This window comes from Strix uralensis, chromosome 18, assembly GCF_047716275.1.
Source record: "Strix uralensis isolate ZFMK-TIS-50842 chromosome 18, bStrUra1, whole genome shotgun sequence".
In the NCBI taxonomy this organism is placed as follows: Eukaryota; Metazoa; Chordata; class Aves; order Strigiformes; family Strigidae; genus Strix; species Strix uralensis.
The window spans coordinates 8922795-8943715 of NC_133989.1; the positions used below are offsets into that span (position 1 = coordinate 8922795).

A 20921-nucleotide genomic window follows, 5' to 3' on the forward strand; every position below is an offset into this window, starting at 1 on the left:
ACTTTCTAGTGGACTTCTTTAGAGATATTCCTTTGTTCTTTAGTGAAGTTGTACAGATTCTGATGTTTTTCTTTTCTGAGTAGTCAGAGCACACATTTCATATTTAATTTGCTTTAAAATAATTTAAAAATGTAGCTCTAGGTGTTGAATCCACCTGTATCTGGATTACAGTGACTTAACTGTACATTTTGTGACATTTGCCTCTACTTTTCCATCGAACTATATATAGTTTCATTTGGTGCAGCCTAATCAGATCTAGTAATACATACAGAATTAAATCTCTGGGTCTGAAGGGCCACTGAAATCTCCAGTGAATAGGTTTCATCTATATGGGTTTCATTTGGAGGTTTCATGGCTAAAATCAACATTTTAAGTTGAAAATAGGTACAAAGTTTTTAATGACCTTATAGTGAGATTTCAGATGTTCATTCAAATTTACATTACTAGAATACAAATAGAGCCTTAGCAAGATTGTATTTTTCTCATACTTTTATGTAACGATATGTAACCGAAGTCCATTATATTTATTACTCATGAGCTAATTGCTGTGAATTAGGGTTTAGCTTTTAGAATCTGCATGACTACTTCTTAATTATGAAAATTACCTGGTAAATTTCCTTCATTTATCTATTTATGTGATTGTGTTTGGAGGAAGGTGCTTTTATATAGATCAGGATCATAATACATAGCACATCTTGTACGCTCCAGTATGTGAAAGTTTGAAATGTGACTGGGCTATATTCAGTTTTTACATAAACAGGTAATATTTCTTATTATGCTGAAAGGTAATGGTATTTAAGTGATCAGGAAAGAAGTGCTGTAAAGAAAGGAAAACAAGTGCTTCATGGCCTCAGGACACAAGTAGATGCTGTACAAGACTCTTTGAAACAAGAAAAGGTCACAAGAGTAAAACTGATTTCAATAGCCTGCACCAAGCTACTTCTAGAAAGCACTAGTGAAAAGAACAAATACATGGATCTAAGAACATACAGGTTTTCCCTGAGTTAGTGAAAAATATATACACACACACATATATTTCATAATGTACACCATGTAAACCATCTGGGTTTGTTTCCTAGCATTTAAAAAAATGGGACGGGGCTGCGGATAACTTGGTGAAAGTCAAACAAACTTTGAAAAGTTGTCTTACAGTAAGTTTTAAAAACCTGAAGTTCAGAAGGGGTAGCTGTTACCTGTGCATTTGACTCTCTGTGCACTTGTAGGGGGGAGAATCATAAAATAGTATTCTGTTAAGTTAGAAAGAAAACAATCTTTGCCCAGAATTGGCCTAAATAACCTCTCCCTTCATCCTTTCCCACATCTTAGCCTGCAGTACTTTCTTTCCAGTGAGTTTTTCCAGTGAGGTGACTAAAAACATCTGGTTCTAAAGTAGTCCCTGTCTTTGAGCACTTGGAACTGGCACTGTAGAACCTCACCAGTACTCAAACAGCATTCCCTACATAGGAAAACATTGCAAAAACAAGCTCTAAGGCTGCATTCTGTCATTGACCTCACAGCACTGCTGTGAGAGTTCATGAAAAATAAATATTGTAATACTGTAAGTAGTGTTCAGAGCACTAAGAGAGGTCCTTCTGTAGTAAAGCTAATATCTTTTTAGCAAATAATGGGATGAAATAGCCATCACTTACTGTTACTTGAACTGGTTTTGGCTTTTTTTTAACAGAAACTCTTTAAGTTCCTTGAATTTGTTCTCAGCTTCTTTTAATTGAGCCTCTTGGTATTTGAAGACCACCTATGTAGATTCTTAATATAAACCCAAAAAGTTTAGAAGAGTATGTATTGTAGGAGAACAATGGCTTATAGTGTAAGAAGGAAGTTATGCAGGAATGGCCATGTGATCTCTTACCATGCTCAACAATGGATGCAGAGTGAGAGCAAGTAAGAAACATGGCTAGTGTGGTCTTTGCCCAAATACACTGACAGTCAGCAATACAGGGGCTTTTGGAGCTAGAAGTCAAGAAGGTCTGGACCTTTTAATGGTTCCTTGTGTTTTCTAAGGATTTGATTTTTAAATCTTAAAAGTTTTGGCTTCTACAGCATCCTATGGCAACTAATACATGTATTTTGTGAAGTACTTTATTTTAAGCTTCCTGCCTAATAAGTTCATCAGATGTTCTCAATCAGTGGATTGAGAGCAGCCCTGTGGAGGACTTGGGGTATTAGTGGATGGAAAACTGACTGTGAGCCAGCAATGTGCACTCACAGCCCAGAAAGCCAGCCGTGTCCTGGGCTGCATCAAGAGCAGTGTGGCCAGCAGGTTGAGGGAGGGGATTCTCCTCCTCTGCTCTGCTCTCGTAAGACCCCCCTACAGTGCTGTGTCCAGCTCTGGGGCCCCCAACATCAGAAGGACACAGACCTGCTTGAGCGGGTCCAGAGGAGGCCACGAAGATGATCAGGGGGCTGGAGCACGTCCCCTGTGAGGACAGGCTGAGAGAGTTGGGGATGTTCAGCCTGGAGAAGAGAAGGCTCCAGGGAGACCTTATAGTGGCCTTCCAGTACTTAAAGGGGGTACAGGAAAGGTGGGGAGGGACTCCTTCTCAGGGGGTGTAGGGATAGGATGAGGGGTAACAGTTATAAACTGAAAGAGGGTAGATTCAGATTAGATACAAGGAAGAAATTCTTTACTGTGAGGGTCGTGCCCAGAGAGGTTGTGACTGCCCCCTCCCTGGCAGTGTTCAAGGCCAGGCTGGACGGGGCTTTGAGCAACTTGGTCTAGTGAAAGGTGTCACTGCCCATGGCAGGGGGGTTGGGACCAGATCTTTAAGGTCTCTTCCAACCCAAACCCTTCTATGATTCTAGTATTCCATGTTCCCTATTTCTTGTTTCCCATTTTCATTTTCCTATTATTTTAGAGACCCTGCTTCTCCCCTCATCATATTCAGTCTTGTCTTTTTAATTTCCTCAGGCAGAAGTCACACCACACCTTGCTATTCTCAAAATGTTAGTAGCAAACTATAGTAGAACAGCAATTCTACTATAATCTTTAGAGATCAGGTGCCTAGAACTCCATACAATGTCTGAAATATTCATGTACTAGGGATTTATATATTGGCATTTAGTTTTCAGTTCCTTTCTTAATACCATTGCAATACTCTGCTTGCCTTGTTTTGGCCACCACTAAACACTGACTTGACATTTACAGAGAATTTTTCATTTTATGTCCCTGATTTTACAGTTCCACATAAATCAGCTTTTCTTAATTACATCCATATTCATTTCCTATGAAGGCACAAATACTCTGCTAATGTATTTTCTCTATTATACTTTCTTAGGAATCTGTGTCTGCAAGCACTCAATCATTTGGCAAGCACAGGAGCTTTAATTCCTTCCTGGCTTAAATCAGTATATATCATGGATATATTTGGTTGGGCATGTTTAATGAAGAGGGGAAGAAGGTAACTTGCATTTTGCACCAGTAATACTCACTTCCCCCTGAATGGCAAACTGATTATGTCCGTTGGCAGCCAGAAGGCTCTGGGAAGATCTCCTGTTCTGTTACTGTGCACCAGAGATTCAATGTGATGTATGAAAAATCTTACACAGCAGGCTCAGTTGTTCAGACCCATTAGAACAGCCAAAGCATGTGCTAAACTTCAAGCATTGCAGTCCCAACAGACTTGAAGTTAAAGAAGAATGGATTGTGGAGTTTTGCGTGGTGTATCACTACAATTATCCTTGACCTAAATCTGGTGCTTGCACTCTGGTTTGAGAGTAATTCTGAATGCATGTCCCCAGTCAGAGCTCTGCTGAGTGACTTAAGCAGCCCTGTATTGGCATGGAGTTTTTTATCAGACAATCTGAAGCCCCAGCCGTGAGATGAAACACATAACTGGGGCTACAAAGATTGATACCACCTCTCATCCAAGGATTTAGCACCTGGTCAGCTATACTACATGGCAGGTGGACTGTGAGCAGCTGTGCTCTCCTCATTCCCTAAACACCCTCAATAGCCCTGCCTCAGGGATATGCAATTCAGGTTCATACCCTGAAGTATGAATTTTGTCACTCTCAGTCATATGAAGATTTAGGTATGTAATTCACAAGGTCAAGCAGTTTAATCCCTCTGACCTAGATCATTATGATTCCGAAGCTGGGACAACCACTTCAGACAGCCAAGCCTGGTTAATGTATCCAACTGAATGTGAAACCAGTATCAAAATGAGAGCTTACCTGTTTTGGGTCTTGTGGGTGAGGAATTGTCTGACCTGAGGTTGGAGGGAGTCGGCTTCAGCTTTGGTTTGGGTTTTTTTGAAATCTGAGGCTTTAATCTGAGCCTGCAATAAAGATATACCTAGTTGGCAATATGAGCGCTATAATAGAATGTATTTTCCAGTGGACTGTGTAGAAAGCAAACTGCAAGGTTGCACAACCTTCTGCATATCAACAGTAAAAAATAATGATGACTAATCGATAATATTTATTTAAGAGTCTCTCAAGATTCCAAGTTTAAGCATGGATTGAAATCTTGGCACAAATTAATTAAATGACAGATTGCCTACTGAGTTCAATACATTGATGACTTCAGCAACAGCTTTTCAACTCTTAGCACTCCAGAGCTGTAGGCTAATTTTAACATTAGGATCAGTATGAGCAGGGTATACCCAGATGAAAGGATTGCTTATCAAACTTTATAATTGTTTTATGACATATTACCTCCAAGGTGCCATGCTGTAGAACACATGAATAAAGAAGGTAATCACAGAACTTCTGTAAAGCACAGAGACTTTTTGAGCATCAGTTCCTCTGCTGTTTTTGCCACATTTTACCTTCTTTCTTTAAGCATGGTGGCCATTTAGAACTTCTTACAGGTTGTGATTATTACTGTTCAGAGGGAAGTATATTGGGACTGGAGAGAAGGAAACCAAATTGCAATTTTTAACCCAAAATTAGATCTGAAAACTCAGCCCTTGAGAGGGGGATTTCAACAAAGCAGCAGTGGGCAAAGATCATAAAATGGAAGGTTATCCCTGCAAGGTTAGTTACACCAACTGTTCAACAGAAATTGGTATCAATGGTGCATCACAGTTTTAAAAAAAAAAACAAACCCAAAAAACCAACTAAAACCACCTTGTGTTTGGCTCACAAACTTCTTTCCTGTTTTGACTTTTCACAAACATCGCACCCCTAGGAGGTGAACCCAGACAAAACCACGGTTGAGAACTTGATGTTTCCTGGGAAGCTGAGGATGGTTATCCAGCTCCTAAAATGCCTTGCTCTCAGGAAGGGAAAGATCTGTGCACTAAATGATGCTTCTACTTTTGTTCCAGAACAGGAAAGATCTTGACTGAGCTCCTACAGTCACTGCTTGAGACAGGGTCTTCTGTCCCACTACTTCTGTGCAACTAGCGGGGGGATACCCAGGAAGAAAATAACCAGATTTATTTACTACACAGTGAATTTCATGTCATGACTGCAATGTGTTTGGAGAGCTCTCGTTCCTAGTCCAGTTTTCTGTTCTACTCGCTCTTGCAAAGGTGGCATATGGCAGTATTTCTGATGGGTGTATCCTGTCAAAATAATTATATTACTTATTGTACAATGCAGGGGAGGTAAAAAAGACAAGCTGCTTGAAAGTGATAAATTACTGAAATACTGAAGTTAAGGGATTTTTTAATTTTAATCAAGGTCTTCGCAGTGCTTCTGAAAGCGCTGACAACATGTAAGGCGTCAATCCTATATCCACAGAAAGAGTGTAGTTTGTCATGGCAGTACAGTATCACCTCCAAAGGACATGATACTTGACTGGCCAGCTTCCAAGTGAAATGTAAGTGTTGCTTATGACAGATGAATTTCTTACCGGTCTAAGGGATCAATTTTCCTTTCAAGTTATCCCAACCAACTAAGCAAACCTATCTTAAGCATCTCTAATCACAGACCTGCTCAATGTGAGCATCTTCTTAAAAAATGAGGAGAAAAGGAAGAGAGTACTCTGTGTCAAGGGATAGTTCTTCCCTACTTTCATCTTGATACAGACTAAATTTGGTTCCTTCTTGGTGACTTTTCCAAAAGTCATCTTCATGGAAGAAGGTTAGAGAATGCTGACAGATGATTAAGTGTCTGAGCAGCATAGGAGCTGGATGGCTTAATGGGTCTTGAAGATCATTGAGAGACCAGTGATCTTAATGCTGCTGAGGATTAACTTACTTGTACTTATTGTATAAATAATTGTTAGGTGCTTCAAGCCATCAATAGTTGTCTTAATTATTTTGCATTTGAATAAAAACCCAAAACATAGTACTGCTGCTAAACTATTACAATTATGAATCCAGGCACAGTTTTGACCTGAATCTGTAGCACAACACATGTTCAATTACACCTGTTCAACTTGGGAATGCTAATTGTCTCCTCTCTGATGTTTAGTGTTTAGTCTCTTACAATGCTATGATTTTGCTGATTTTTTTAGTGGCCATAGGCCATTGTGAGAAATAATAGCCATGTCTGTAATATAAAAAGTATATTAAGACTATTATCATCAACTTTTTATTCATTTTGTTCACCTCACTCTGTACACACAGGAGAAAAACAGGCTCAAGATTCCTTTTCTCCTTTTTGCCCACTGCTTGAATTTTACCTTTAAAATCAATCTTTTCATACAAAATTGGTATTATTGTCATCTTTCTTTTCTAACTCACTGTTGACAACTGTCACACTGTGCAGGCCATCATGAGAACTCTCACCGAACTAAAGGAGAACAAGATCTTGTCTATCATTTGAGGACTGCTTTCCATATATACTGTCTCATCCCCCTCCACCCCCAATTTTTTCAGCCATGTCATTGCAGACTTTACCCCAAAGCAGGCAGTGGCTCACATTTGCTCAAACTTCTGCTGCTACATTATCCTTCCCTCCTGTTGTTCTCTCCCTTGCCTTAAAAAACTCTTCCTGCATCACCCATCTTGTGCGCTGAGTGGATATTTCTGCCTTCTGATGCACATCTTTCTGTCCATATCTAATTTAATTCCCTCTCATGCCAAATTCCAGTTGTTTCCCATACTCTCTTTGGCCGTAATTCTGGACTGGGCACCATCATGGCTGGAAATGCTGTTTCCAGTTGGAAATTCCTTGATATTACTGATATTTAGGAAGCGGTTAAAGGACTCTCTATCCTCTGCTGTTCTGGCTGCCAGCCTAGCCTGGAGGCTTCTTCTGATACGTATCAAGAAACTGCAGCAAGATACAAAATTACACTGATAGTTCTACTTGCACCCAGAAGTCAGGACATGGAAAGGTGTCCAAAAGCCTATTCAATTCTCCTGCCTGGATTCCAACTATTTCTGCTTGTGCAGGTATTGTATCGTTTGCACACACCTTCATGTGATGCCCATTCCCTTCAATAGCTATCAAATATAATTTGTATTTCCAATTGCATTATCACGTTCCATAAACCCAGTTCCTCTAACCTTCAGACACTTCTTACTATGTGTTCTCAAATTCAACCTTTAGATTAGGTCTATGGGTCAGGGATTTGTTTTTCTGGTGCTGTTGTATTTTTATGCATTTTTTTTTTCAGTTGCTGTTGTATTTTCTTAGAAATTTATTTTCTATGTGTAATAAATCCATGCTAGAGCCCTAAAGTATGGTGGTGACAGATACAGTGAGTTAAATGGGACAATCCTCTCCAACCTTGCCCATCTTCCAGGCATAATAGACAAATGACCCAATAATGTCTTACAGCCCCAGATCTATATTGGCGTTTGCTAACTTCCATTTCTCTTTTCTGTTACCACAATTCATTTTCTCAGTTAAGCATTCTTCTGTACAACCAAAAGCATCATATGGATGTACAACTCTCAGTAGGTGAGGCAACTGCAGTACTTACCATTATTCTCTCCAAGCATTTTAGACTTATCGTCATGGTTTGTTTTCTTCTTTCAGAAAGAAGTGTGTAACAATACTGTATTAAATGTGCTGCAGACATTTCTCCCTTTCTTCTAAAATTTAAATTAATTTTAAGAAGAAAACATAAGTCTGACCTCTATGAGACAAGTTAGGTAAGTAAAAGTGTTATAATGCACCACTAGTAAGTGATTGCTAAAAAGTGGTCAGTGGTAAGGCATGAAAGTCTTGAAATAGGAAGGACCTGAAGTTTGTGGTTGTGTATTTCAGTCGATCGCAATCAAACTGCTCGAGCGGCCATGAAGTTAGTTGATAGCTTCTGAATATGGAACTGACTTAACAGCATTTCAGAAATGTTTTCCAACGTACTTTCTTAATTGCGCCATCAAAGACAAGACATCCACTCTTGGAAGGCAAACTGAAGTCATTATAGAAAAAACAAAACAGCTTGCTTTGCTTTCCTTAGTTGAGACATATTTCACATATGTATATCGCAGTGGAACTTTTAAGTACCTCAGTTCTAGAAACCCTTTTAACGCTAAAGCACAGGCTTTGTTTTTGCAGGTAAGTTTTGTGTATTTCCATTCTGTTGTAAAAGAAAGTCTCTTTCCGTGACTTACTGATTCTTATGACCACTAATGTGAAGATACCATGAAAGTACCTGGTGAAACAGAGGTGTGATTTGCAGATGGTGACAAATAGCATACTAATAAATTCTGCCGAACCAGAAAGTCTTAAAGCAAGCTAACAAATACAATAAAAGTCACTAAATTCTTCATAAAAGCTGTTTACATGAATTGTGATAAACACAGCAGTGTACACATTTTCAGGGTGTCAGTCACTTGAAAACGTAGGAGATCCTTGAGTTTTATGAAATCTAAGTAATTTATGACAACATTTCTATGCTTTTATACTTCAGGCAATTATCTGGAAACACGGACTTTTCTTTCTAGTATTGTAAGGCTTAACTATAATATGTGTGACTCTGAACCAGAAAGGTTTTGAATGCTGAGGATGGAAAGAATTATGCTTTACTTCATCCTTCAAGTGTTTGTGTATTTTTGAAATAACAAAAGCCGTCATTCCCTTTCACTTGCAGAATTTTTTTTTACTGTGCTGTAGAATTGGGCCTTGTTTGTTGAAGAGATCTTGAGAATGTTTGTCTTGATCCTCAAGGAAGAATCGCATGTGGAGTCTTGTCATGATCCAGACGTTACTGCTCTGAAATGACACTTGTGAAGTCAATTATCCATCCACCGCATACGTGTGTGCGAACGCGTGCGCGCGAAGCTCGCCGGGAACATGACACGCATCCACCTTTGGGCAACTGCATGCCTCAGTAAATTAAGCCAAAATACGGGAAATTTAGATTTCAGAGAGCAGCACTGCGTAAACCAGACACGTCCTCTGTCACCTCACCAAACGCCCCGACTAATCCCGTAACAGCTTATGCCAGATTTAGCCGTGCGTGACCCTACCGAGGCACTTCGAATAGCCATCGCCTCACTCGAAGCCTCCCTCCCGTCGGCTGAGCCCGGCCTGCGGCTCACCCCGGGCCCGGACCCGCCGCCGGCCGTCCTGCAGAGGGGTGCCACGGCTCTGGAAGGGCGCGCCCGGGCCCGGGGCGGCTCCAGGCGCCCGCCCAGCCGCCTGAGGCGGGCCGCCGCCACGGGAACGGCGACCGCGGCCCCTCGGGCGGCGCCGCCGGCTGCGCTGTCCATGGTGTGAGGCGAGGCGCGGGCGGCGGGGGGCTCCGCCGCGGCGGGGCCGGGCGGGGCGGGGCGCCGGTCCCCGGGGGCCGCCGTGCGCGGGGTAGCCCCGCCCCGCCCCGGGGGCGGGCTGCGGCCCGGCGGCGGCGGCGGAGCGGGGCGGGCGCGCCCTGAGGCGGCTCCGCCGCCGCCGCTCGGCACGAGACCGTGTGCTGCCGGCCGCGCGGTCACGTGCGCGCACCGCGGTCACGTGGGCGCGCTGCTCGCCAGGCGCGTGCCCCCGCCCCGGCGGCGGAGGCCCCTCAGGACAGGATGTAGTCCCGGCTGGGGGCGGCGGAGGGATAACCGGGCGGCGTCAGCTCCCTCTTCGGACCCAGCCGCAGGGCGCGGCGCCTCCTAGCGGGGCTGGGGTAGATCCCGCCGCCGCTGCCGCCGCCACCGCCAGCGGCTCCCGCCGACTCTCTCGCGAGAGCGCCCCCCGCCCGGCGGGGTTATGTAACCCGCCCGCCCGCCCGCCGCTGCCGGGGCGCGGCCCGCGGGGCGGGATGGGGGCCAGGCCGGCGGGAATCCACGGGGGCCCGGGCCCCCTCCCCCCCGGGGCGCGGCCCCCTCCCCTCCCGCCGGACAATGAGTCCCGTATGCTAATGAGAGTCTCGCGTCACTTCCGCTCTTTCTCGGCCGCCATCTTGGCCAGGGCAGGTTCTGGGCAGGAGGGACCCGGCTGTATTGTCTGCAGGGCGCCCAGGGAGCCCCCACCCCCCCCCCACCCCCCCCCCGCCCGCCCCGGAGCCCCACACCCCCCGCCCCGGGGACCGAGCCCAGTGAAGCCGCCGCCGCCGCCCCCGCCCCCCGGGACCCGCTCACCATAGGCCACCCCCCGCACACTCGCCCCCCCGCCATCCAGCCCCCTTTGTCTCCCCCGCGCCGCCGCCGCCGGCTCCGCTCCGCCCGCCCGCCCAGGGACCCGGGCGGCGCCAGGGAGGCAGCTCCGCGCACCCCCCACCCCCCCCCCCAGCCAGAGGTGCCGGGGGAGCGCCCGCCCTCGCTGCTGAGGAGAGCCCCAGTCAGGTAGGTGTGTGCGTGAGTCCGCGGTCCGACCCGGGCGGGGGCAGCCCCCGCCCGCCCCCTCTCTCCCTCCCTCCCTCAGCCCGGCGGGGCCGCGGCCCCCGGCAGCCCCGTCCCCCAACCCCGGCGGCGGGGCGGGAGTCCCGCGCCCGCCCCGAGGGGCAGGAGCCCGCCGCCCGTGCCCGCTGCGGCCGGGGCGGGCTGCGGAGTTGGCGGGCGGGCCCCCTCCCCCGGCCGCACACATGTTGAAGAGACTTCGCCGCCTCGGGGGAGACCGGCTCCGCTCCGGCCGGCTGCGGGCACCGCTACGCTGCCGGCTTCCCTCCCTCCTGCCCGGGGCCCGCGCGGCAGATGCAGTCCCAGCCTCCTCCCTTCCCCCTCCCGGCGGGGGGGACCACACACGGATGTGTCCCGGGAGCGGCCGTGATGGCGAGGGCCGCGCTGGCGGTAAGGTGAAGTGAACGGGATGAGGAGCCGGGGAACGGCTCCCGGCATCCCGGCGCTGCGGGCAGCGTGTGCCGGCAGCCGGGCGCGGGTCCCCGCCGGCGGAGTTGGCGCTGGAGCGAGGTCGGAGAGCAGCGCTGGCTGCCGGGCGGTGAATGGGGAGCAGCCTCCCTCCGGCGGCCGAGGCGCCGGTGCCTGCGGGAGGAGGCGCGATCCGCGGCCGGTACCCTGAGCGGAGCACCAGCTGCAGGATGGAGCAACGTTGACTCACCCATCCCTCCTTTCCCTACCCTGGGCTATAGTTACCGACAGCCGTTTCTCAGACAAAGGCGGGGGAAATCAAACCCGAAAGCCTCGCTCAGCCGTCGGGAGCTGCACCCCCCTTGTCACGCACCCCCTTCACTTGGCGGCTGCAGCCCGGGGGTGGAGGAGGCGGTGTGTGGGGGGTGGGGGGGGAAAACAGATTTCCAAAACAAGTACCACGGCGTACGCGATGCTAGTGGTGCCCCCTCACCACCACCCCCCCACCCCCCCGTTAAATCGGTATTGTTGCTCCCCGTTTATGACCGTGGTAGAAAAATACCAGCCCCCACCCAAAATGCACCGCAGCCCAGCCGGCGGCGCGGCGTGCGCCAGGGAGGCAGTAGGGGGCGCCGTCCCCTCGCCGGGCAGGGCTGCGGCGGGCGGGCGGGGGGGGGAGCGGGGGGGGGGGCAGGGCCGGCGGCGCGGCGGCCGCTAAACGGCGTCTGCAGCCCCGCCACCGGGACAGCCCCGGCACGCTCCAGGTGTCCTCCCGGAGCCGACCTCGCCCGCCTGGTGGGGTCCTCGGGCCGTGGCTATGGGGGGGCAGGGGAGGGGTGGGAGCCCGCGCTGGGGGAGCGGGAGGGTGAGGGGGGGTCTGGAGCACATGGAGGATTTCGGGCGGTTTTGCGAGGCTCTGTGGAGGATGTTCGTGATTGTCTCAAAACTTGGTTGTGGTGCCATTTGCGGTATGAACTTGCATGGCTTTTTTCGCACATTGTGAGCGCATGGCTGCAGCGGTGCAAACTTACAGTGTGAGGCGTTGGTAAAGCACCGAGTGCTTTGTCTGGGGCCACAGGGAGAGTCCGGGTAACCGGGCGCTTTGACGTTTTGATATTCTTTGTTTATTGGATGTATTTAAGCCATTTGGTAGGTGTGAAAAAGGTTTTCATTCGTTTTAGAGAAATTCCCATTCCTTTTAGAGAAATTCCCTGTTCTAAGGTTGTTTTTACTAGCTGTATCTCTATTTTTACTGCTATTTTCTATTTCTGTTTGGAGGTACAAGGTGTGAGCTAATGGAGACACGATTCCTACCTGTCAGGGTAGGAATGGACCAACCTTAGCTGGCTCCTGTGTAGTACAGCCTGTATGTGCCTCAGGCCACCAGCGTTGTTTCCTCTTGCAGGGTCTCAGCTACTTGGAAAAACTTCAACTTGGGGACTCTGGTAACTGTAATAATTACAAGTTGCCATCCTTCTAGGTGAGAAAGATAGATCACCCTGTATAAAAAACAGAAAAAACTTTTTTTTTTTGTTTTAATAACAAAACAAACCAAAGCTTAGTTCCTTTTTAGGTGTGCATTTGCAGATGTTGGGCAGCAATTTGATATCAGCAGATCAACATCTACTGTGATATGTGTTGAAATCTTAAAACATTAAAAAGAGACAACAGAAGACAAACATCCTATTGTTAATAAATTTGCACTTGAGGCTGATGGGTTGTAACCTGATTGTTACCTTTCCTGAATATTATTACAGCAAATGTTTAAATAAACTTCATTCAAATAGGTGTCCTTTTTGACACAAAATGAATAACTTGTTCTCCTCTGAAAGTAATACTAAGCTAAATGTTTTTGTACTATTTTTTTAATAGTAAGCTGCCCTTTACTAAAATTAATATTATTTCTTAATGAACTTTTTAAAATTACTTTTTGATATCTAATAGAAATTAGATGCTTCCAGTGTTTGGGGGCAAGTCTCTGAGATCACTGCAAACTGATATATCTTTAGTGCCCCATCATTCAAACCTTTTTTTTTTTAACCTGAATTGATGGTCCATTAAACAGGTTTATAGAAAGCATCTCTTTAGGTTACTACTGTTCATGCTTAAAAGTATATTGTGTGGAACTACTAGAGCTTTACAGTCATTAAGAGCTTGTAAGATCACTTGTGTTAAGTTTTAGGAGGGGGTGTTGTTCGCATATGCAAGGGGTGGGGAAGGTGAAAGGTGGCTGCTTTTGCCTGTAGGTGAGACAGACAAGTGGTGCTGCTCAGAGTGCTTAGGAATGATGAACCTTCACAGGAGAGGAACTTCCTGACTGTTTTGGAAAGTTCGTACCCTCCTACAGTGTTAAGCATCAGCTGCATAAACAAAACATCTAGGAAGACTGTATGTGTTCTTCAGGATGAGATGAATAACTAAATTTTTCTCTGTATATGTAGGATAGAAGTTACCAGTTGTCAGAAGATGCCCATTAGCATTTTCAGAATTGGTATGTGTCACAACAGCATTTTAATTAAGCTTTAATAGTATAAAGTATCATTTGTTAGGTGAATTCTACAGTTACTGAATTCACTATTAAATTCTAGATGAATGCACATACAAATTTTCTGTGGAAGGTAAGTTGTGCTTCTGACTGCGGAGTGAATAATAGATGATTATTCCCAACCTAGCTTTACCACTCCAGAATAATAGTAAATAATGAAAGTAAATATTAAAATTTAAAGTAGCATTCCTGGAATACATAAACATATCAGAATCTTATCAGTAGTCAAAAGTCATATAGTCCAAATGTGTATTTTATAACTTTTTATTAAGGTGGCAGCTGATTTCATTGATGTAAAGAAAGAATTTGGAACAAATTATTCTGTGGGAGCAAAGACAGTGCTCAGGTGTTAATGTGTTTATTTTGAGATGGCTGCAAATAAGATTTAGCAGCTTGATAGGAAATTTAATTGGGGTTTTTGTGTGTTGTTTTTGGTTTGGGGTTGTTTTTTTTTCAGAAAGGGGAAGTTGTCTTTGCTTCACTACTTGAAGTTGGTTTGAGAGAGACAAAATTGTGTACATTGGGAACGAACAAAACGGCATCAGATATGATGAAGATCATAGTGTAAAGTCTGTAGGACATGGCTGCCAGGAGAGAGGCAGTGGATAGCTATAGGGCTGCGATTGATCAGCTGATTAGTGTGGTCCACAGGTGTCATTTGATCTGCTTTATCAACATGGGCAAAGATGGGGTGTTTTTTAAATTATTAGTTCTGCTGATTTTATATAAATAATGCTATGTTGGCTGGGATTTTTTTTAACATGCATATAACATGCTTGTTTAAAAAGGATAACAGCTGACTCTGTTGGCCTGAATCTAAACAAGCATTACGGTATTTTTAATTATATTAAATTAACATCTGCTCTATGCTTAGATTTTTATATAGGTTATGGTTTTTTATTAACATAATTGTAATGGTATTCACATAATTGAAACAGTGTAATTGTTGATGTGGAGGTAGTCCTGCTTATATACATAAATATGTTTATACAAGTGTATGTTTCCTAATAATAGTATAAGCAATGGAGATGAGAGTAAAAGGTGCTGGTCTAAGGATAATGTGATGTAAATGCCTGTGTACGCATTGTAAGAAAAGGAACTCCTGGTTATGTTAATTTAGTTTTTTTTTTAAAAAATCCTATACTTCCTGTATATGTAGAAGGTTTGTTTTGATCACCTGACACGTTTTGGGAAGAAGGCCCTTGCTTTTCTAGTCAGGATGGCCAACTTGACCTGTTCATTTTGAGCTTTCAGGAAGTATTTAGATCTGGTATAAAAACTGAATACATGTTCTAGATTTGAATAAAGACATTTTTAGAGAGGGTGTAACTCATATTTCTCTACCTGAGGGCCATATGCCTCAAGGAAAAAACTACATTGTTCAGAGCTTCACTGTAGCTAGCTGATGTTGAAAGGCAAACATGAGGCTTGAATTTAGTGTCTCACTCTTATTTCACATTAGTGCTTTTGAATGTGTTTGACGGTTAATGGTTTTGAATAAGAATGGAATAAATACCATTTTTTCAGCAGTGAGTCACTTTCAGTTACCACCATTTATATCCTTTTTTTTTTAAGGTGGCGTTAAAGATGACTTGGATGAAAGCTGATACTGGCAGTTGGGTTCTAAACCTGTGTAGCTGATTGACTCTATGAACACATCACACATGCAGGTTCTTGACTATCCAGATAAGGTGGCAGAATGTTTCATTTAAAATCTACTTCGCAAGTAGTATCTAAAACCATTTACAAGAAATAGAAACTAAGTAACTGTGTAAACAGCCTGTCCACTTCAGCTCATCCAGTCATTTAAATGTAGGAAAAGGGCCTGTTCTCAAGCCTGGCTTCACTGTTTGATGTGTCTTCCCTATCCCCAGCTCCTCTTCTCTCTTTCAGGCCTCAGCCTTCAGGCATTCTTTCTTTCACCCCTTTTTACCTCTTCTGTGTATTGCTTTCTGATGTGACTCCGGATCTGATAGTTCTTAGCTTGTGCTGCAGCTGGGCCAAAGAAGTTGTTAGTGATGCGGATTCATAGCAGCAACAGTAAGGGGACAAAATGTCTCTTGAAATCTAAGTAGGCAAAATAATTGTTTTAAAGTGCTTTTTTCCCCCCTGAAAAGTCAAACTTCAGTTTGTGATCTTGTTTTGTTTTTGTTTTGTTTCCCCATTCCTGCTGCTGCTGCTATGAAGCCTTTTGAATATCGAAGGTTCCTGAGTCAGACTGAAGACAGCAGTAGCTGAGGTGGATTAACGCTGGAATGTAGTCAGGGATTGGAACACTTGGGAGCTATGCTTAGACAGAAAGGGAAAGAGGTAAGAAGTGGTAAGACTGATTTTTAAGCTCTTGTTTACAGACTTTACCCAATTGTGTAATGCCAGCATTTGTGCATAGCGTGTGAAGTGGTAAGGCAAAGGAAAAACAATTAGCATCAGCCTACTTCACTGACTATTTTTACACTTTAAATACTCAGATGCTAGCCAGTTGGCGAGATCCCTTCAATATCTAATATACTATCTGAGAAAGCATGTATTGGCAGGGTTTTGGATGAGCTTGTAAAAGTATTTGTATGCTCTCTTTTGTTCGTTGATTTGTTCTGCCACTTATACCAGCATGCAAGCAATGCATTTTACTAGTTAGGACACACTAAGGGATGCAGTTTCACTACTGGTTTAAATATATCTGTGTCTGTGCTGCCACTGGAAGGGGTGGCGTGAGCCACACTTCCTGCCACCTTATTTGTACGAGTCCTAGCACTTCTGTTTGGGTGAGTGAAGGAACTGCTCTGCCTGAAAAACACTCCTGTTCACTTGGATCAGGTCTCTCTGCTCTGGCTGTTGACACAGGGTGATGTCAGGAAAACATGACACAGAGAAGACAGGACTACCATTTTCACTTGCAGTCTAATCTGGTTGCAGTTTCACAATCAGTGCAATCCAATCATAAATTATGTGTATATCGATTACATGCTTTATGCTTGTACGTTTTACAGAGACTTCTATGCCGCTTTGTTTAATTATACAGATGTTTTTGTGAGCTTTGGATTAAAAATTTCAAGATGATTCTTGATTTAGTTTAAATGGTAGCTGCTAATTCGTGAAACGGGCTTCTGTTTCCAAAATAATTTTTATTCTGGGATTGTTCATGCTTAGCTACAATCTAGATGAGGATTATTTTGGAATTGTAGAGCATATTCATGCAGTCTTTTTTCCTGATCACTGAAGTGTGGATATCATCGTGTAAGCAAATAATATCCTTCGTGCTTCAATGATCTCCAGTCTTGATTTCAAATTTCAGTAAGATGTGCAGGCTTTATTACATTTCAAACTGAAATCTTTAAGAAATAGCCTTAAACAAGCAAGGCTGTCATACTGAGTATGTGTATTACATATTGATTGCACTGTACATGTGTGGCTACATATAAACATTTATCTTTGGAGATCTTGAACAGCCACAAAAGATATTATTTAAGATGGCAGTAGGTGTGTAAGCCTACTTCTTGAGCTGCTAGTGCCTCTAATTTAAAATTTTGTATGCACTGAAGTATAGCATGCCCTAGAGAATGGATGCAATTTAAAACTGCTTTTCAGAATGCAGTTGAGATGGCCAGAACTGATGTGTTTTTTATCATGTGTGTTTAAAAGATCCTTCTTCAGAAAACATTCAAATTTAGCTAACAGCATTCTTTTAACATACTTCAGCCTATGACATCAAAATAAGAAAACCCATCAGAAATTCCCAGCAGAGTATAAGGTAGCAGATTAGTCATCAAGAATAGAAATAAGGAGTTGTGGTTCCCAGAGCAATCAGAATTTGGCCATTTTGCATTTTATATTGGGACATCGAAATTACACAGCATACAGAACTTTTACTACTAAACAAAAGTTGATAAGGAAATAGTTAATTCCCTTTCAGTTTTGCAGTTAGTGTACACACCCACCAGATGGAGCTTCTGGCACCAGTGGAAAATTCCAGAAATCGAGCAAGAATGAGAAGTGTGTGAATGACTTAGAAGATCCCTGTCTGCTGGACTGCAGAAGATATTTTTTTAACCTTTAAATAAAAAATGAATGGAGAGTAAAACATATCAGCCTTACTGATTCCTTTCACTGGAACTGTCTTACACAGAAGTTTTTCCTGTGATGGGAAGTTGGAATTTTTAGTGCAAGAGTCACCAAGCTGAAGCTAGACAGTAAGCTCCAGAATAAAAGAGATTAAAACAGTTTCATAAGCCCTTGCTGAAAATGGCATATAACCAGTGAAACAGCATGTTAAGGTTTTTAGCCTAAGAATTTCCTCCAAAGGATTTTAAGTGGGTTTTTTTAGTAACACATTTTAGATGGACTTATCTCCTCTCCTGAAGGAATATTTACATAGGATGTCCAGAGAAGTGGTGGGAAACGGTCCTTTTTGTTTGACACACAACTTGAAATCTTTTTGGAGGTAGCTGATCTAATATCTGAAGTGATTTTTAATTTTTTTTAAATTCTTTTTTTGACAAAGGGACTTTGAAGAAGTAGACTATTTGTGAGGGGGAGATGGAGTGGTTGCATGTGCACAGTGCTGCAAAAGTTTTACAATGCTTTGACCAGATAGAAAAATACATTTGTCGATTTTCTCCAGTTCCAATAATCTTAGTTTTAAAACAACATGACAGGTTTTCTAGATGGTTTGATTTGGGATTTCTGGTCACTTTGTATCTTTTTAATATGCCTAGTCCTGTTTTGGATATAGACACAAGTTAAAGGACCGTGGATATAGCAACAAGTTAAAGCACTTGGGAGCTCGTGCTCGCTGATGTGCTAGCTTAAGGTTGAATTTAAGTGCTGGGCCTAACATGGCAGCTGTGCATACAGAATTATCTGGCTGGAGTTGAGAGGTGTTTGTTAGACAGAAGTTAGCTGAAGACCATCATGTTACATGGGCAGGAGCTCCGCGATGCAGATGGCTCAGCTGATAAGGCTGAGGAGATGCTATTTAAAATGTTGCCATGAGAATAGAGCACATGGTGTTACAAAACAGCTTCCACCCTAGGATTATAGCGGACTTGAAAAATGAGCTCTTAGTTGTCTGGCATTTCAGATGTGCTGTTGAACTGCAAATCTCATTACCTTCAGGGGAGATGTGGGTGCACAGCCCTCTGAAAACTAGGCCAGAAATGCTTAAATAAGGAGGAAAGAGACAAGTCCAACAGAATAAAGTGAAAATGCTTAATGTAAACCAGTGATAGACATGTTGGGAGCTGACTCTTTATTGACTCTGTGCAGGGAGAGGAGATTTTTAATTGCAACTCTTACCTTTTCAGGGAAGTTTTCGGTAGTTTTCAGCTCTTCCAACTTCTCTGTTCTCCCTGATGTTTCTGCTCCTGGTATTTTTGATTTGGTCACTCTTCCCTGAGATACCTTGCTGCTTCCTGACTATCATTGTTCCTTGCTCAGCTGTCCTGGAATTGTCAGGTCCCACAGTCCCAGCCTCTGCATTGCTGCAGGGACAGGCCATCCGTTGTGCTCATGAATATAGAGTGTTATACGCCATCATACTATATAGCATTGTTTAACCTGCATACATGAGGAAGCTGCTTTTCTATTGCTGTGGGAACCATAGGTTAATTTTCCTGCGTTTTAAGAGATTCACTCAGTGTTGCACTAACAGCCTTCTTTGCAAATCCATTACATGACTGGCGTTTTAGAGCATGCTATTAAATGCAGTTAGCTGGGCAAATTGTTCAAAGTAGACCTAATTTTAAATGCAGTTGGAATAGGGAGATAAAAAGCACAGTACCAAGAAACTAACAATCTTGTTTCATTTTGTCCAGGAACATAACAGCTGCTGTCAGCTCTGATACATGCTACTATGTTGTGCTGTTATATGTAAACCAAGAACTTCTTCAACTTAAAATACTAGCAAAATAAGGGCTAAAATAAAAGAATTTTGGATTATATAAAGTCAGAAAAATGCCAGATGCTTGGTGGTTCTCATCAGCAACATAATGTAGGGAAATGATACTCAGTCTTTGGGAGGCCCAGTATGGGATGAAGTGTTTCCCTGTGCTCAGTGTTTGTATCTTCAGACTGATACGCTAATTGTCACTGATCTGCTCTCAGGGCGGATCAGTCCTCATGCAGAAGTGTGCTTTCTGCAAGGAGTCAGTTGGAGAGAGGTAATTTGGACTCTGTAGAAATACAGGGACACAAATTCTACTTCCTAGTTAGAAAATAATCGAGTATGAACTAAAATAACCCATTATCCTTACCTGTTTGAAGGTATTGCTAGTGGTCTTGTTAGAGCATATGTAATATTCAGTTTTGCCTCAATGTGAAGTGTTTTAAGAATTTTGTCTTTTTAAATTTCTTAGAACATTTTAGTATCTTCTGTTGAAACCATATTTGCTTAAGAAAAATAATCTGTACTTTGAACTGTGGATGTTCTGTCTGAATAATCAACAGAGATTAAGATCTAACAATTTTAAACAGAAAAAGTCATTATTAGTTGGAAAAGTAATTATGACTCAACAAACTTTGCTTTTATAAACTAGATTTGGTTGTTCCAGACTTCATGATACTAATATTATGTCTTGTGTTTCCAGTCTGTTCAAGACTGAGTTTCTGTCCATGGGTGATGCGAGTTGAAGAGGTATCAGTCTTCCTACAGAAGCATAATCGTTTACATGTCATTACCCAAAACGGTTTACTTCACATCCTCCTAGCAGCATTGTAACTGAACATTTTAATCTGAACACTTCCCAAATGAATGTTTATGCCTAGGGTTGTGGCTGACAGCTGTGTCACCTGTTTGATCTCCTGTAGTCTTGTAATTTAAGGTGGGAATGTTTGTATGGGAACTTTCTAGGAAAAAATGCCTGTACAAGGAAGTGCTGTTGATATTTTACTAAGCTTACCTCACTATGCTGCTGGTACTGATAGCTCAGATGAAGTGTAAACTGAGGTCCTAAACACTTCAGGCAAAAGCTTGTATGAAGTGTGAATAGGAGAATTCCTCTCTGTATCCTGCTGGATTTCTGAATTGGGTAATTTAATTGAAATCTGAGCACTAAAATATTCCTCGGGTAGCATCACCCATCGGAATTTATTGTTTAAGCCACAAACCTGCTAAAACTTCCTGCAGCACTGTTAACTTGCTGGAGTGCACGCTACAGTAGCTCCATGTCAGTAAAGGTACAGTAAATGTGGTTTATAATTAATTAGCTCTGGAGTCCTTCACAATGAAATGTATGTTATAAATGTAAGATTGCCCTTACTACATTTCTTATCTCTTGTCTTTAACA

The 20921-nt window shown here is 43.6% G+C and overlaps 1 protein-coding gene and 1 long non-coding RNA gene across 16 annotated transcripts in view; both read left to right on the forward strand.

Moving 5' to 3' along the window:
- Window positions 1–6360: 6360 nt before the first annotated feature.
- LOC141951795 (uncharacterized) lies at window positions 6361–8281 on the forward strand. The gene is made up of 2 exons (XR_012631453.1): window positions 6361–8012; window positions 8128–8281. It is a non-coding gene; the product is annotated as an uncharacterized LOC141951795 (long non-coding RNA).
- A 2166-nt stretch (window positions 8282–10447) lies between these two features.
- ADNP (activity dependent neuroprotector homeobox) overlaps window positions 10448–20921 on the forward strand; it is a 32662-nt gene continuing 22188 nt past the window's right edge. For 2 of the 15 annotated variants that reach the window (XM_074888383.1, XM_074888398.1), the window contains exons 1-5: window positions 11949–12576; window positions 13538–13587; window positions 15217–15332; window positions 15829–15951; window positions 17552–20269. The gene's annotated coding sequence lies outside the window, so the exon portion shown is untranslated. The other 13 variants (XM_074888384.1, XM_074888390.1, XM_074888395.1 and 10 more) reach the window with 11 other exon arrangements.